This window comes from Hyla sarda, unplaced genomic scaffold (assembly GCF_029499605.1).
Source record: "Hyla sarda isolate aHylSar1 unplaced genomic scaffold, aHylSar1.hap1 scaffold_1793, whole genome shotgun sequence".
NCBI lineage: Eukaryota > Metazoa > Chordata > Amphibia > Anura > Hylidae > Hyla > Hyla sarda.
Genome location: NW_026608438.1, coordinates 36449 through 51926, shown reverse-complemented (window position 1 = coordinate 51926; position 15478 = coordinate 36449). Strand labels below are relative to the sequence as shown.

At 48.9% G+C, this 15478-nt stretch overlaps 10 pseudogenes; all 10 read right to left on the bottom strand.

Moving 5' to 3' along the window:
* Window positions 1-3265: 3265 nt before the first annotated feature.
* Window positions 3266-3385, bottom strand: LOC130313934 (5S ribosomal RNA; annotated as a pseudogene).
* Window positions 3386-3669: 284 nt separating this feature from the next.
* LOC130313925 (5S ribosomal RNA) lies at window positions 3670-3789 on the bottom strand (annotated as a pseudogene).
* A 2082-nt stretch (window positions 3790-5871) lies between these two features.
* Window positions 5872-5991, bottom strand: LOC130313923 (5S ribosomal RNA; annotated as a pseudogene).
* Window positions 5992-6269: 278 nt separating this feature from the next.
* On the bottom strand, window positions 6270-6389 carry LOC130313949 (5S ribosomal RNA; annotated as a pseudogene).
* A 1497-nt stretch (window positions 6390-7886) lies between these two features.
* LOC130313932 (5S ribosomal RNA) lies at window positions 7887-8006 on the bottom strand (annotated as a pseudogene).
* Window positions 8007-9295: 1289 nt separating this feature from the next.
* Window positions 9296-9415, bottom strand: LOC130313940 (5S ribosomal RNA; annotated as a pseudogene).
* A 686-nt stretch (window positions 9416-10101) lies between these two features.
* LOC130313922 (5S ribosomal RNA) lies at window positions 10102-10221 on the bottom strand (annotated as a pseudogene).
* A 1478-nt stretch (window positions 10222-11699) lies between these two features.
* LOC130313930 (5S ribosomal RNA) lies at window positions 11700-11819 on the bottom strand (annotated as a pseudogene).
* Window positions 11820-13424: 1605 nt separating this feature from the next.
* LOC130313938 (5S ribosomal RNA) lies at window positions 13425-13544 on the bottom strand (annotated as a pseudogene).
* Window positions 13545-14230: 686 nt separating this feature from the next.
* LOC130313951 (5S ribosomal RNA) lies at window positions 14231-14350 on the bottom strand (annotated as a pseudogene).
* Window positions 14351-15478: the final 1128 nt, after the last annotated feature.

Here is a 15478-nt window from a genome sequence, read left to right as displayed (position 1 = left end):
ACTACACTACACTGACACCAACACAAAATAAAAAGTAAAAAACACTACATATACACATACCCCTACACAGCCCCCCTCCCCAATAAAAATGAAAACGTCTGGTACGCCACTGTTTCCAAAATGGAGCCTCCAGCTGTTGCAAAACAACAACTCCCAGTATTGCCGGACAGCCGTTGACTGTCCAGGCATGCTGGGAGTTTTGCAACAGCTGGAGGCACCCTGTTTGGGAATCACTGGCGTAGAATACCCCTATGTCCACCCCTATGCAAGTCCCTAATTTAGGCCTCAAATGCGCATGGCGCTCTCTCACTTTGGAGCCCTGTCGTATTTCAAGGCAACAGTTTAGGGCCACATATGGGGTATCACCGTACTCGGGAGAAATTGCCTAACAAATTTTGGGGGGCTTTTTCTCCTTTCACCCCTCATGAAAAGGTGAAGTTGGGGGTCTACACCAGCATGTTAGTGTAAAAAAAAAATTTTTTTACACTAACATGCTGGTGTTGCCCCATACTTTTCATTTTGACAAGAGGTAAAAGGGAAAAAAGCCCCCCAAAATTTGTAACGCAATTTCTCTCAACTATGGAGATACCCCATATGTGGGAGCAAAGTGCTCTGGGGGCGCACAACAAGGCCCAGAAGGGAGAGTGCACCATGTACATTTGAGGTGATTTGCACAGGGCTGGCTGATTGTTACAGCGGTTTTGACAAATGCAAAAAAAAAAAAACCTCACATGTGACCCCATTTCGGAAACTACACCCCTCACGGAATGTAATGAGGGGTGCAGTGAGAATTTACCCCCCACTGGTGTCTGACAGATCTTTGGAACAGTGGGCTGTGCAAATTAAACATTTTGTACAGCCCACTGTTCCAAAGATCTGACAGACACCAGTGGGGGGTAAATGCTCACTGTACCCCTTGTTACGTTCCTCAAGGGGTTTAGTTTCCAAAATGGTATGCCATGTGGGGGTTATTTTGCTGTCCTGGCACCATAGGGGCTTCCTAAATGCGACATGCCCCCCGAGCAAAATTTGCTCTCAAAAAGCCAAATATGACTCCCTCTCTTCTGAGCATTGTAGTTTGCCCGTAGTGCGATTCAGGTCAATTTATGGGGTACCTTCATACTCATAAGAGATGGGGTTACAAATTTTGGGGGGTATTTTCTGCTATTAACCCTTGCAAAAATGTGAAATTTGGGGGGGAAACACACATTTTAGTGAAAATTATTTATTTATTTTTTACGTATGCAAAAGTCGTGAAACCCCTGTGGGGTATTAAGGCTCACTTTATTTCTTGTTACGTTCCTCAAGGGGTCTAGTTTCCAAAATGGTATGCCATGTGGGTATTTTTTGCTGTCCTGGCACCATAGGGGCTTCCTAAATGCGACATGCCCCCGAGCAAAATTTGCTCTCAAAAAGCCAAATATGACTCCTTCTCTTCTGAGCATTGTAGTTCGCCCGTAGTACACTTCAGGTCAACTTATGGGGTACCTCCATACTCAGAAGAGATGGGGTTACAAATTTTGGGGGGTATTTTCTGCTATTAACCCTTGCATACATGTGAAATTTGGGTGGAAACACACATTTTAGTGCCATTTTTAAAACATTTTTTTACATATGAAAAAGTTGTGAAACACCTGTGGGGTATTAAGGCTCACTTTATTCCTTGTTACGTTCCTCAAGGGGTCTAGTTTCCAAAATGGTATGCCATGTGGGTATTTTTTCCTGTTCTGGCACCATAGGGGCTTCCTAAATACAACATGCCCCCCAAAAACCATTTCAGAAAAACGTACTCTCCAAAATCCCCTCGTCGCTCCTTCGCTTCTGAGCCCTCTACTGCGCCCGCCGAACAATTTACATAGACATATGAGGTATGTGCTTACTCGAGAGAAATTGGGCTACAAATATAAGTATACATTTTCTCCTTTTACCCCTTGTAAAAATTCAAAAATTGGGTCTACAAGAACATGCAAGTGTAAAAAATGAAGATTGTGAATTTTCTCCTTCACTTTGCTGCTATTCCTGTGAAACACCTAAAGGGTTAAAACGCTGACTGAATGTCATTTTGAATACTTTGGGGGGTGCAGTTTTTATAATGGGGTCATTTATGGGGTATTTCTAATATGAAGACCCTTCAAATCCACTTCAAACCTGAACTGGTCCCTGAAAAATTGTGATTTTGGAAATTTTGTGAAAAATTGGAAAATTGCTGCTGAACTTTGAAGCCCTCTGGTGTCTTCCAAAAGTAAAAAATCGTAAATTTTATGATGCAAACATAAAGTGGACATATTGTATATGTGAATAAAAAAAAAATTATTTGGAATATCCATTTTCCTTACAAGCAGAGAGCTTAAAAGTTAGAAAAATGCAAAATTTTCAAGTTTTTTCATCAAATTTTGGAATTTTTCACTAAGAAACGATGCAAGTATCGACAAAATTTTACCAATAACATAAAGTAGAATATGTCACGAAAAAACAATCTTGGAATCAGAATGATAGGTAAAAGCGTCTTAGAGTTATTAATGCTTAAAGTGACAGTGGTCAGATGTTCAAAAAACGCTCTGGTCCTAAGGTGTAAAATGGCCTGGTCCTTAAGGGGTTAAGCATCAATAAATCCTTTTCGGAATCGGAACGGAAGGCAGCAACAGAGCAAAATGTCAACGGCAGCCGGGATTCCCAGCCAGTGTCCCATGCCGGTACTTACCGGGCCCTAAGATCTGTACCAGTCTGCGATCTGACGAGAGCAGGCGCGTTAAGCTTAGGATGGCCGTCGACAGCTTCACACCTTGTATACTGTGGATTTAAGCATCAAGAAATTATTTTCGGAATCAAAGCGGAAGGCAGCAATAGAGCAAAATGTCAACGGCAACGGCAACCGGGATTCCCAGCCAGTCTCCCATGCCAGTACTTACTGGGCCCTAAGCTGGGTAGCAGTCTGCGATCTGACGGGAGCAGGCGCGTTCAGCTTAGGATGGCCATTGACAGCTTCATGATTTTTATACTGTGCATTTAAGCATCAATAAATCCTTTTCGGAATCAGAACGAAAGGCGGCAACAGAGCAAAAATGTCAACTGCACCCAGGATTCCCAGCCAGTCTCCCATGCCGGTACTTACTGGGCCCTAAGCTGGGTAGCAGTCTGCGATCTGACGAGAGCAGGCGCGTTCAGCTTAGGATGGCCGTTGACAGCTTCTCGCCCTTTATACTGTGGATTTAAGCATCAATAAATCCTTTTCGGAATCGGAGCAGAAGGTGGCAACAGAGCAAAATGTCAACGACACCTGGGATTCCCAGCCAGTCTCCCATGCTGGTACTTACCGGGCCCTAAGCTGGGTAGCAGTCTGCGATCTGACGAGAGCAGGCGCGTTCAGCTTAGGATGGCCGTTGTCAGCTTCTCGCCCTTTATACTGTGCATTTAAGCATCAATAAATCCTTTTCGGAATCGGAACGGAAGGCGGCAACAGAGCAAAATGTCAACGGCAGCCGGGATTAACAGCCAGTGTCCCATGCCGGTACTTACCGGGCCCTAAGATCTGTACCAGTCTGCGATCTGACGAGAGCAGGCGCGTTAAGCTTAGGATGGCCGTCGACAGCTTCACACTTTGTATACTGTGGATTTAAGCATCAATAAATTATTTTCGGAATCGGAGCAGAAGGCGGCAACAGAGCAAAATGTCAACGACACCTGGGATTCCCAGCCAGTCTCCCATGCTGGTACTTACCGGGCCCTAAGCTGGGTAGCAGTCTGCGATCTGACGAGAGCAGGGGCGTTCAGCTTAGGATGGCCGTTGACAGCTTCTCGCCCTTTATACTGTGCATTTAAGCATCAATAAATCCTTTTCGGAATCGGAACGGAAGGCGGCAACAGAGCAAAATGTCAACGGCAGCCGGGATTCCCAGCCAGTGTCCCATGCCGGTACTTACCGGGCCCTAAGATATGTACCAGTCTGCGATCTGACGAGAGCAGGCGCGTTAAGCTTAGGATGGCCGTCAACAGCTTCACACCTTGTATACTGTGGATTTAAGCATCAATAAATTATTTTCGGAATCGGAGCGGAAGGCAGCAATAGAGCAAAATGTCAACGGCACCCGGGATTCCAAGCCAGTCTCCCATGCCAGTACTAACCGGGCCCTAAGCTGGGTAGCAGTCTCCGATCTGACGAGAGCAGGCGCGTTCAGCTTAGGATGGCCATTGACAAATTCATGCTTTTTATACTGTGCATTTAAGCATCAATAAATCCTTTTCGGAATCGGAGAGGAAGGCGGCAACAGAGCAAAATGTCAATAGCACCTTGGATTTTCAGTCAGTCTCCCATGCCCGTACTTGCCGGGCAGCAGTCTGCGATCTGACAAGAACAGGCACATTCAGCTTAGGATAGCCGTAGACGGCTTCACACCCTGTATACTGTGGATTTAAGCATCAATAAATCCTTTTCGGAATCGGAGCAAAATGTCTACAGAGCTACAGAGCAAAATGTCAACGACACCTGAGATTCCCAGCCAGTCTCCCATGCTGGTACTTACCGGGCCCTAAGCTGGGTAGCAGTCTGCGATCTGACGAGAGCAGGCGCGTTCAGCATAGGATGGCCGTTGACAGCTTCATGCCCTTTATACTGTGCATTTAAGCATCAATAAATCCTTTTCGGAATCGGAACGGAAGGCGGCAACAGAGCAAAATGTCAACTGCACCCGGGATTCCCAGCCTTACTCCCATGCCGATACTTACTGGGCCCTAAGCTGCCTAGCAGTCTGTGATCTGACGAGAGCAGGCGTGTTCAGCTTAGGATGGCCGTTGACATCTTCACACCTTGTATACTGTGGATTTAAGCATCAATAAATATTTTTTTTAATCAGAGAGGAAGGCGGCAACAGAGCAAAATGTCAATAGCACCTTGGATTGCCAGCCAGTCTCCCATGCCCATACTTGCCGGGCAGCAGTCTGCGATCTGAAAAGAACAGGCGCATTCAGCTTAGGATAGCCGTAGACGGCTTCACACCCTGTACACTGTGGATTTAAGCATCAATAAATCCTTTTCCGAATCGGAGCGGAAGGCGGCAACAGATTAAAATGTCAACTGCACCCGGGATTCCCAGCCAGTCTACCATGCTGGTACTTACCAGGCCCTAAGCTGGGTAGTAGTCTGCGATCTGACGAGAGCAGGCGCGTTCAGCTTAGGATGGCCGTTGACAGCTTCACACTTTGTATACTGTGCATTTAAGCATCAAAATCCTTTTCGGAATCGGAACGGAAGGCGGCAACAGAGCAAAATGTCAACGGCAGCCGGGATTAACAGCCAGTGTCCCATGCCGGTACTTACCGGGCCCTAAGATCTGTACCAGTCTGCGATCTGACAAGAGCAAGCGCGTTAAGCTTAGGATGGCCGTCGACAGCTTCACACCTTTTATACTGTGGATTTAAGCATCAATAAATTATTTTCGGAATCGGAGCGGAAGGCGGCAACAGAGCAAAATGTCAACGATACCTGGGATTCCCAGCCAGTTTCCGATGCTGGTACTTACCGGGCCCTAAGCTGGGTAGCAGTCTGCGACCTGACGAGAGCAGGCGCGTTCAGCTTAGGATGGCCGTTGACAGCTTCTTGCCCTTTATACTGTGCATTTAAGCATCAATAAATCCTTTTCGGAATCGGAACGGAAGGCGGCAACAGAGCAAAATGTCAACGGCAGCCGGGATTCCCAGCCAGTGTCCCATGACGGTACTTACCGGGCCCTAAGATCTGTACCAGTCTGCGATCTGACGAGAGCAGGCGCGTTAAGCTTAGGATGGCCGTCGACAGCTTCACACCTTGTATACTGTGGATTTAAGCATCAATAAATTATTTTCGGAATCGGAGCGGAAGGCAGCAATAGAGCAAAATGTCAACGGCACCCGGGATTCCCAGCCAGTCTCCCATGCCAGTACTTTCCGGGCCCTAAGCTGGGTAGCAGTCTGCGATCTGACGAGAGCAGGCGCGTTCAGCTTAGGATGGCCATTGACAGCTTCATGCTTTTTATACTGTGCATTTAAGCATCAATAAATCCTTTTCGGAATCAGAGGGGAAGGCGGCAACAGAGCAAAATGTCAATAGCACCTTGGATTGCCAGCCATTCTCCCATGCCCGTACTTGCCGGGCAGCAGTCTGCGATCTGACAAGAACAGGCGCATTCAGCTTAGGATAGCCGTAGACGGCTTCACACCCTGTATACTGTGGATTTAAGCATCAATAAATCCTTTCCGGAATCGGAGCAAAATGTCTACAGAGCTACAGAGCAAAATGTCAACAACACCTGAGATTCCCAGCCAGTCTCCCATGCTGGTACTTACCAGGCCCTAAGCTGGGTAGCAGTCTGCGATCTGACGAGAGCAGGTGCGTTCAGCTTAGGATGGCCGTTGACAGCTTCATGCCCTTTATACTGTGCATTTAAGCATCAATAAATCCTTTTCGGAATCGGAGAGGAAGGCGGCAACAGAGCAAAATGTCAAACGGCAGCCAGGATTCCCAGCCAGTGTCCCATGTCGGTACTTACCGTGCCCTAAGATCTGTACCAGTCTGCGATCTGACGAGAGCAGGCGCGTTCAGCTTAGGATGGCCATTGACAGCTTCTTGCTTTTTATACTGTGCATTTAAGCATCAATAAATCCTTTTTGGAATCGGAACGGAAGGCGGCAACAGAGCAAAATGTCAACTGCACCCGGGATTCCCAGCCAGTCTCCCATGCCGGTACTTACTGGGCCCTAAGCTGCATAGCAGTCTGCGATCTGACGAGAGCAGGCGCGTTCAGCTTAGGATGGCCGTTGACATCTTCTACCTTGTATACTGTGGATTTAAGCATCAATAAATATTTTTTTTAATCGGAGAGGAAGGCGGCAACAGAGCAAAATGTCAATAGCACCTTGGATTGCCAGCCAGTCTCCCATGCCCGTACTTGCCGGGCAGCAGTCTGCGATCTGACAAGAACAGGCGCGTTAAGCTTAGGATGGCCGTCGACAGCTTCACACCTTGTATACTGTGGATTTAAGCATCAATAAATCCTTTTCGGAATTGGAGAAAAATGTCTACAGAGCTACAGAGCAAAATGTCAACAACACCTGAGATTCCCAGCCAGTCTCCCATGCTGGTACTTACCGGGCCCTAAGCTGGGTAGCAGTCTGCAATCTGACGAGAGCAGGCGCGTTCAGCTTATGATGGCCGTTGACAGCTTCACACCCTTTATACTGTGCATTTAAGCATCAATAAATCCTTTTCCGAATCGGAGCGGAAGGCGGCTACAGAGCAAAATGTCAACAAGACCTGGGATTCCCAGCCAGTGTCCCATGCCGGTACTTACCGGGCCCTAAGATCTGTACCAGTCTGCGATCTGACGAGAGCAGGCGCGTTAAGCTTAGGATGGCCGTCGACAGCTTCACACCTTGTATACTGTGGATTTAAGCATCAAGAAATTATTTTTGGAATCAAAGCGGAAGGCAGCAATAGAGCAAAATGTCAACGGCAACGGCAACCGGGATTCCCAGCCAGTCTCCCATGCCAGTACTTACTGGGCCCTAAGCTGGGTAGCAGTCTGCGATCTGACGGGAGCAGGCGCGTTCAGCTTAGGATGGCCAATGACAGCTTCATGATTTTTATACTGTGCATTTAAGCATCAATAAATCCTTTTCGGAATCAGAACGGAAGGCGGCAACAGAGCAAAAATGTCAACTGCACCCAGGATTCCCAGCCAGTCTCCCATGCCGGTACTTACTGGGCCCTAAGCTGGGTAGCAGTCTGCGATCTGACGAGAGCAGGCACATTCAGCTTAGGATGGCCGTTGACAGCTTCTCGCCCTTTATACTGTGGATTTAAGCATCAATAAATCCTTTTCGGAATTGGAGCGGAAGGCGGCAACTGAGCAAAATGTCAACGACACCTGGGATTCCCAGCCAGTCTCCCATGCTGGTACTTACCGGGCCCTAAGCTGGGTAGCAGTCTGCGATCTGACGAGAGCAGGCGCGTTCAGCTTAGGATGGCCGTTGTCAGCTTCTCGCCCTTTATACTGTGCATTTAAGCATCAATAAATCCTTTTCGGAATCGGAACGGAAGGCGGCAACAGAGCAAAATGTCAACGGCAGCCGGGATTAACCGCCAGTGTCCCATGCCGGTACTTACCGGGCCCTAAGATCTGTACCAGTCTGCGATCTGACGAGAGCAGGCGCGTTAAGCTTAGGATGGCCGTCGACAGCTTCACACTTTGTATACTGTGGATTTAAGCATCAATAAATTATTTTCGGAATCGGAGCGGAAGGCGGCAACAGAGCAAAATGTCAACGACACCTGGGATTCCCAGCCAGTCTCCCATGCTGGTACTTACCGGGCACTAAGCTGGGTAGCAGTCTGCGATCTGACGAGAGCCAGGGGCGTTCAGCTTAGGATGGCCGTTGACAGCTTCTCGCCCTTTATACTGTGCATTTAAGCATCAATAAATCCTTTTCGGAATCGGAGAGGAAGGCGGCAACAGAGCAAAATGTCAACGGCAGCCAGGATTCCCAGCCAGTGTCCCATGCCGGTACTTACCGGGCCCTAAGATCTGTACCAGTCTGCGATCTGACGAGAGCAGGCGCGTTCAGCTTAGGATGGCCATTGACAGCTTCATGCTTTTTATACTGTGCATTTAAGCATCAATAAATCCTTTTCGGAATCGGAACGGAAGGCGGCAACAGAGCAAAATGTCAACTGCACCCGGGATTCCTAGCCTTACTCCCATGCCGGTACTTACTGGGCCCTAAGCTGCGTAGCAGTCTGCGATCTGACGAGAGCAGGCGTGTTCAGCTTAGGATGGCCGTTGACATCTTCACACCTTGTATACTGTGGATTTAAGCATCAATAAATATTTTTTTTAATCGGAGAGGAAGGCGGCAACAGAGCAAAATATCAATAGCACCTTGGATTGTCAGCTAGTCTCCCATGCCCGTACTTGCCGGGCAGCAGTCTGCGATCTGACAAGAACAGGCGCATTCAGCTTAGGATAGCCGTAGACGGCTTCACACCCTGTATACTGTGGATTTAAGCATCAATAAATCCTTTTCGGAATCGGAGCAAAATGTCTACAGAGCTGCAGAGCTAAATGTCAACAACACCTGAGATTCCCAGCCAGTCTCCCATGCTGGTACTTACCGGTCCCTAAGCTGGGTAGCAGTCTGCAATCTGACGAGAGCAGGCGCGTTCAGCTTAGGATGGCTGTTGACAGCTTCATGCCCTTTATACTGTGCAATTAAGCATAAATAAATCCTTTTCCGAATCGGAGCGGAAGGCGGCAACAGATTAAAATGTCAACTGCACCCGGGATTCCCAGCCAGTCTCCCATGCTGGTACTTACCAGGCCCTAAGCTGGGTAGCAGTCTGCGATCTGACGAGAGCAGGCGCGTTCAGCTTAGGATGGCCGTTGACAGCTTCACACTTTGTATACTGTGCATTTAAGCATCAAAATCCTTTTCGGAATCGGAACGGAAGGCGGCAACAGAGCAAAATGTCAACGGCAGCCGGGATTAACAGCCAGTGTCCCATGCCGGTACTTACCGGGCCCTAAGATCTGTACCAGTCTGCGATCTGACAAGAGCAGGCGCGTTAAGCTTAGGATGGCCGTCGACAGCTTCACACCTTGTATACTGTGGATTTAAGCATCAATAAATTCTTTTCGGAATCGGAGCGGAAGGCGGCAACAGAGCAAAATGTCAACGACACCTGGGATTCCCAGCCAGTTTCCGATGCTGGTACTTACCGGGCCCTAAGCTGGATAGCAGTCTGCGATCTGACGAGAGCAGGCGCGTTCAGCTTTGGATGGCCGTTGACAGCTTCTTGCCCTTTATACTGTGCATTTAAGCATCAATAAATCCTTTTCGGAATCGGAACGGAAGGCGGCAACAGAGCAAAATGTCAACGGCAGCCGGGATTCCCAGCCAGTGTCCCATGCCGGTACTTACCGGGCCCTAAGATCTGTACCAGTCTGCGATCTGACGAGAGCAGGCGCGTTAAGCTTAGGATGGCCGTCGACAGCTTCACACCTTGTATACTGTGGATTTAAGCATCAATAAATTATTTTCGGAATCGGAGCGGAAGGCAGCAATAGAGCAAAATGTCAACGGCACCCGGGATTCCCAGCCAGTCTCCCATGCCAGTACTTTCCGGGCCCTAAGCTGGGTAGCAGTCTGCGATCTGACGAGAGCAGGCGCGTTCAGCTTAGGATGGCCATTGACAGCTTCATGCTTTTTATACTGTGCATTTAAGCATCAATAAATCCTTTTCGGAATCGGAGAGGAAGGCGGCAACAGAGCAAAATGTCAATAGCACCTTGGATTGCCAGCCAGTCTCCCATGCCCGTACTTGCCGGGCAGCAGTCTGCGATCTGACAAGAACAGGCGCATTCAGCTTAGGATAGCCGTAGACGGCTTCACACCCTGTATACTGTGGATTTAAGCATCAATAAATCCTTTTCGGAAACGGAGCAAATTGTCTACAGAGCTACAGAGCAAAATTTCAACAACACCTGAGATTCCCAGCCAGTCTCCCATGCTGGTACTCACCGGGCCCTAAGCTGGGTAGCAGTCTGCGATCTGAGCAGGCGCGTTCAGCATAGGATGGCCGTTGACAGCTTCATGCCCTTTATACTGTGCATTTAAGCATCAATAAATCCTTTTCGGAATCGGAGAGGAAGGCGGCAACAGAGCAAAATGTCAACGGCAGCCAGGATTCCCAGCCAGTGTCCCATGCCGGTACTTACCGGGCCCTAAGATCTGTACCAGTCTGCGATCTGACGAGAGCAGGCGCGTTCAGCTTAGGATGGCCATTGACAGCTTCATGCTTTTTATACTGTGCATTTAAGCATCAATAAATCCTTTTCGGAATTGGAACGGAAGGCGGCAACAGAGCAAAATGTCAACTGCACCCGGGATTCCCAGCCTTACTCCCATGCCGGTACTTACTGGGCCCTAAGCTGCGTAGCAGTCTGCGATCTGACGAGAGCAGGCGCGTTCAGCTTAGGATGGCCGTTGACATCTTCTACCTTGTATACTGTGGATTTAAGCATCAATAAATATTTTTTTTAATCGGAGAGGAAGGCGGCAACAGAGCAAAATGTCAATAGCACCTTGGATTGCCAGCCAGTCTCCCATGCCCGTACTTGCCAGGCAGCAGTCTGCGATCTGACAAGAACAGGCGCATTCAGCTTAGGATAGCCGTAGACGGCTTCACACCCTGTATACTGTGGATTTAAGCATCAATAAATCCTTTTCGGAATCGGAGCAAATTGTCTACAGAGCTACAGAGCTAAATGTCAACAACACCTGAGATTCCCAGCCAGTCTCCCATGCTGGTACTTACCGGGCCCTAAGCTGGGTAGCAGTCTGCAATCTGACGAGAGCAGGCGCGTTCAGCTTAGGATGGCTGTTGACAGCTTCACGCCCTTTATACTGTGCATTTAAGCATCAATAAATCCTTTTCCGAATCGGAGCGGAGGGCGGCAACAGATTAAAATGTCAACTGCACCCGGGATTCCCAGCCAGTGTCCCATGCCGGTACTTACCGGGCGCTAAGATCTGTACCAGTCTGCGATCTGACGAGAGCAGGCGCGTTAAGCTTAGGATGGCCGTCGACAGCTTCACACCTTGTATACTGTGGATTTAAGCATCAATAAATTCTTTTCGGAATCGGAGCGGAAGGCAGCAATAGAGCAAAATGTCAACGGCACCCGGGATTCCCAGCCAGTCTCCCATGCCAGTATTTACCGGGCCCTAAGCTGGGTAGCAGTCTGCGATCTGACGAGAGCAGGCGTGTTCAGCTTGGGATGGCCATTGACAGCTTCATGCTTTTTATACTGTGCATTTAAGCATCAATAAATCCTTTTCGGAATCGGAGAGGAAGGCGGCAACAGAGCAAAATGTCAACGGCAGCCAGGATTCCCAGCCAGTGTCCCATGCCGGTACTTACCGGGCCCTAAGATCTGTACCAGTCTGCGATCTGACGAGAGCAGGCGCGTTCAGCTTAGGATGGCCATTGACAGCTTCATGCTTTTTATACTGTGCATTTAAGCATCAATAAATCCTTTTCGGAATCGGAACGGAAGGCGGCAACAGAGCAAAATGTCAACTGCACCCGGGATTCCCAGCCTTACTCCCATGCCGGTACTTACTGGGCCCTAAGCTGCGTAGCAGTCTGCGATCTGACGAGAGCAGGCGTGTTCAGCTTAGGATGGCCGTTGACATCTTCACACCTTGTATACTGTGGATTTAAGCATCAATAAATATTTTTTTTAATCGGAGAGGAAGGCGGCAACAGAGCAAAATGTCAATGGCACCTTGGATTGCCAGCCAGTCTCCCATGCCCGTACTTGCCGGGCAGCAGTCTGCGATCTGACAAGAACAGGCGCATTCAGCTTAGGATAGCCGTAGATGGCTTCACACCCTGTATACTGTGGATTTAAGCATCAATAAATCCTTTTCGGAATCGGAGCAAAATGTCTACAGAGCTACAGAGCTAAATGTCAACAACACCTGAGATTCCCAGCCAGTCTCCCATGCTGGTACTTACCGGGCCCTAAGCTGGGTAGCAGTCTGCAATCTGACGAGAGCAGGCGCGTTCAGCTTAGGATGGCTGTTGACAGCTTCACCCCCTTTATACTGTGCATTTAAGCATCAATAAATCCTTTTCCGAATCGGAGCGGAAGGCGGCAACAGATTAAAATGTCAACTGCACCCGGGATTCCCAGCCAGTCTCCCATGCTGGTACTTACCAGGCCCTAAGCTGGGTAGCAGTCTGCGATCTGACGAGAGCAGGCACGTTCAGCTTAGGATGGCCGTTGAAAGCTTCACACTTTGTATACTGTGCATTAAAGCATCAAAATCCTTTTCGGAATCGGCACGGAAGGCAGCAACATAGCAAAATACGGCTTCACACCCTGTATACTGTGGATTTAAGCTTCGACAGCTTCACACCTCTTATACTGTGGATTTAAGCATCAATAAATATTTTTTTTAATCGGAGAGGAAGGCGGCAACAGAGCAAAATATCAATAGCACCTTGGATTGCCAGCTAGTCTCCCATGCCCGTACTTGCCGGGCAGCAGTCTGCGATCTGACAAGAACAGGCGCATTCAGCTTAGGATAGCCGTAGACGGCTTCACACCCTGTATACTGTGGATTTAAGCATCAATAAATCCTTTTCGGAATCGGAGCAAAATGTCTACAGAGCTACAGAGCTAAATGTCAACAACACCTGAGATTCCCAGCCAGTCTCCCATGCTGGTACTTACCGGTCCCTAAGCTGGGTAGCAGTCTGCAATCTGACGAGAGCAGGCGCGTTCAGCTTAGGATGGCTGTTGACAGCTTCATGCCCTTTATACTGTGCAATTAAGCATAAATAAATCCTTTTCCGAATCGGAGCGGAAGGCGGCAACAGATTAAAATGTCAACTGCACCCGGGATTCCCAGCCAGTCTCCCATGCTGGTACTTACCAGGCCCTAAGCTGGGTAGCAGTCTGCGATCTGACGAGAGCAGGCGCGTTCAGCTTAGGATGGCCGTTGACAGCTTCACACTTTGTATACTGTGCATTTAAGCATCAAAATCCTTTTCGGAATCGGAACGGAAGGCGGCAACAGAGCAAAATGTCAACGGCAGCCGGGATTAACAGCCAGTGTCCCATGCCGGTACTTACCGGGCCCTAAGATCTGTACCAGTCTGCGATCTGACAAGAGCAGGCGCGTTAAGCTTAGGATGGCCGTCGACAGCTTCACACCTTGTATACTGTGGATTTAAGCATCAATAAATTCTTTTCGGAATCGGAGCGGAAGGCGGCAACAGAGCAAAATGTCAACGACACCTGGGATTCCCAGCCAGTTTCCGATGCTGGTACTTACCGGGCCCTAAGCTGGATAGCAGTCTGCGATCTGACGAGAGCAGGCGCGTTCAGCTTTGGATGGCCGTTGACAGCTTCTTGCCCTTTATACTGTGCATTTAAGCATCAATAAATCCTTTTCGGAATCGGAACGGAAGGCGGCAACAGAGCAAAATGTCAACGGCAGCCGGGATTCCCAGCCAGTGTCCCATGCCGGTACTTACCGGGCCCTAAGATCTGTACCAGTCTGCGATCTGACGAGAGCAGGCGCGTTAAGCTTAGGATGGCCGTCGACAGCTTCACACCTTGTATACTGTGGATTTAAGCATCAATAAATTATTTTCGGAATCGGAGCGGAAGGCAGCAATAGAGCAAAATGTCAACGGCACCCGGGATTCCCAGCCAGTCTCCCATGCCAGTACTTTCCGGGCCCTAAGCTGGGTAGCAGTCTGCGATCTGACGAGAGCAGGCGCGTTCAGCTTAGGATGGCCATTGACAGCTTAATGCTTTTTATACTGTGCATTTAAGCATCAATAAATCCTTTTCGGAATCGGAGAGGAAGGCGGCAACAGAGCAAAATGTCAATAGCACCTTGGATTGCCAGCCAGTCTCCCATGCCCGTACTTGCCGGGCAGCAGTCTGCGATCTGACAAGAACAGGCGCATTCAGCTTAGGATAGCCGTAGACGGCTTCACACCCTGTATACTGTGGATTTAAGCATCAATAAATCCTTTTCGGAATCGGAGCAAATTGTCTACAGAGCTACAGAGCAAAATTTCAACAACACCTGAGATTCCCAGCCAGTCTCCCATGCTGGTACTCACCGGGCCCTAAGCTGGGTAGCAGTCTGCGATCTGAGCAGGCGTGTTCAGCATAGGATGGCCGTTGACAGCTTCATGCCCTTTATACTGTGCATTTAAGCATCAATAAATCCTTTTCGGAATCGGAGAGGAAGGCGGCAACAGAGCAAAATGTCAACGGCAGACCAGGATTCCCAGCCAGTGTCCCATGCCGGTACTTACCGGGCCCTAAGATCTGTACCAGTCTGCGATCTGACGAGAGCAGGCGCGTTCAGCTTAGGATGGCCATTGACAGCTTCATGCTTTTTATACTGTGCATTTAAGCATCAATAAATCCTTTTCGGAATTGGAACGGAAGGCGGCAACAGAGCAAAATGTCAACTGCACCCGGGATTCCCAGCCTTACTCCCATGCCGGTACTTACTGGGCCCTAAGCTGCGTAGCAGTCTGCGATCTGACGAGAGCAGGCGCGTTCAGCTTAGGATGGCCGTTGACATCTGCTACCTTGTATACTGTGGATTTAAGCATCAATAAATATTTTTTTTAATCGGAGAGGAAGGCGGCAACAGAGCAAAATGTCAATAGCACCTTGGATTGCCAGCTAGTCTCCCATGCCCGTACTCTCCAGGCAGCAGTCTGCGATCTGACAAGAACAGGCGCATTCAGCTTAGGATAGCCGTAGACGGCTTCACACCCTGTATACTGTGGATTTAAGCATCAATAAATCCTTTTCGGAATCGGAGCAAATTGTCTACAGAGCTACAGAGCTAAATGTCAACAACACCTGAGATTCCCAGCCAGTCTCCCATGCTGGTACTTACCGGG